General features: G+C 46.9%; 1 non-coding gene across 1 annotated transcript; it reads right to left on the minus strand.

Annotated features, from left to right (window-relative positions):
- Window positions 1-1,710: 1,710 nt before the first annotated feature.
- TRNAK-CUU (transfer RNA lysine (anticodon CUU)) lies at window positions 1,711-1,783 on the minus strand. The gene has a single exon. It is a non-coding gene; the product is annotated as a tRNA-Lys (tRNA).
- Window positions 1,784-2,263: the final 480 nt, after the last annotated feature.

The following is a 2,263-nucleotide window of genomic DNA, read 5'->3' on the forward strand; positions in this document are numbered from 1 at the left end:
TCAAATCCTGTTGCTTCTTTGTCAGAAACAGCTCTCGAACCCACCCCCTTTCCCTCTGTTGTCGCTGCTCCAGAGGCAACACACCCCATCTCCTATCATGCTATAGCCCCGCTGCCTCACTACCCTCGTTGCTTCTGTGTGGTCCACCTTGTGTCATTGTCCCCATTCTGTCTTCTGAATAAGTCAGAACTCCTCCTCACAGGGCCCTAGAGACCTCCCCAACGGGTTCAGCCCCAACCTACGTCGTTCCCACCGTGCCCCTGCGTGACTGTCCATCCCGCCATAGCTGTGAACGTCCTGCTGCTGTCGTTCCCGGGATCCTTCCCCACCCATTGTCTGTCCATGTCTTGAGCGTGGCTCTTTGGGACGTGCTCCCCAGCCTTCTCTGTTACTCTTCCTTGTGGGCACCCCGAGTACGCTAATCATACCGCTCTTGTAGAACTTGGCACATGCCATCTTATTTATAGGCTTATAATGTTCCTTTTATTGCCAGGCTATGGGCTTCTCAGGCCTTGTGAAGAATACCACCTTACTTTCCGAAGTAGTTCCAGTTTACATAGGGCAAGGAGTAAATCAATGTTTGACGAGGTAGTGAAGAAAGGAGCGCATCTGGCCCCAATGTGGATGGATAGTTTCAACATGCCCTCAGTAGGGCAGGGGTCATTCTGAATACATCTTAGTGTTGCCTTCGCTACGATGCTGTACACTGAAAGCACTCAATGTGCTCGTGCGGAGTGAATTCTATCAGCAGAAGACGAATTTATATTTATATTATAGCGCCGGGGAAAACAAATCACATAAGCGAGCACTTGTTTGCCTATGTATTGCAGACGAGAAGCTTCAGAATTGTCAAAGGATTTATTCTTGCTTCTCATGACCAGTTCTAGACGACACTCCACTCAATCCTCAAGTCAGACCCCCTGAAAGCCTTGCTTATTTTTTCAGTTAGCATGTGTCAACCAGGTGGCTCTTCAGCATTATTGAAAGGTCCAAGGTAAAGAATGTTAGCAATGCTTACTTCAAAAAATAGCTGGAATTGGAATCTCCAAAAGGTCAGCATTTTGATTTAAGACATTAAGTTATTATTATTAATACTTTGGAGACTTGCCAATTCTTAAACTGAATACCGATAACACCTTCAAAACAGTACAAAATAGCTGCATGCTAAGTATTTCCACTCCTTGAATGGGCCAGTAAGGAAATGGCCCATAATGAGTCAGACTTGCCTCTATTTTACAGCTAAAACCTTCCCCTCTCAAAATCTTGGTTCCTCACAGTTTGCAAACTATCTTGACAATAATTACAGTATTCATCCACAAGACAGGCTATCTAGGAAGGATATGGAAAATGAATCAGCTGTGGGTCATTTCCAGAAGGATCTTTCCCAAGCCCTGGGGGTTGCTCTCGTGGCCATCCTAGGAAGACAACAGCTGAGCTCCCGTGCTTTTCACTGACCTGGTGCCCTGCATGCCCTGCTGGCTTCTAAGGTGGGCAGCTTGAACTTCCAGGGTGCAGCTCAGATAGTTCCAGCGTCTGCGCTCCCTCCTCCTACAAAGCCATCGACACGGTTTTCTTTCTCCCTGAACCATCAACCCCAAGTTTCTCCCTCATTTCTAGCCTGATTTCTTCTTTTTCTTCTTTTGTATAAACCATCATGGGAGCAACAGAAAGCCTCAGTCTTCTCCCAGATGCCACTGGGTAAAAATGCAATGCCCAACATGGGGCTCAAACCCACAACCCTGAGATGAAGTGTCTCATGCTCTACCAACTGAGCTAGCCAGGCACCTTCTAGTCCTGATTTCTAGAAAAAACCACCCATCTGTTCCCTTCTCTGTGAGGGCAGGGGTTTCTCTCAAGAGTGGGCCCACTGGAGCTTCTCTGTAGGATGTGACCAGAGGTCTGAGCTTTCTTACCACCACCGAACCCTGGAGGGCAGGGTGGTTTTCAAAGGCCTGGGAGAAGGCACATATGGCTCCATCTTGCATGGACGGCTGTGACCAAAAGCAGCAGAAGACATCTCATGTCCTATGGACCACAGGGTATGAAAAGCTAATCTCCTCCATGACTGCAAACCTACCACTTTATAGGAGTATTTCTTTGCCAGCAATTGCTCCCAAAATGGACATCTCCTGAGTTCAGACAAAGGGGAGTCAACTGGGTCTGTCTTTACTGGTGAATGGGTTTCAAACTAGAAAGAATTCATACAGTGGATTATTTCCTTAAAGTCAAATGTGGTTTTTTTATTGCACATAACCAAGCAGCA

This window comes from Tenrec ecaudatus, chromosome 11 (genome assembly GCF_050624435.1).
Source record: "Tenrec ecaudatus isolate mTenEca1 chromosome 11, mTenEca1.hap1, whole genome shotgun sequence".
NCBI lineage: Eukaryota > Metazoa > Chordata > Mammalia > Afrosoricida > Tenrecidae > Tenrec > Tenrec ecaudatus.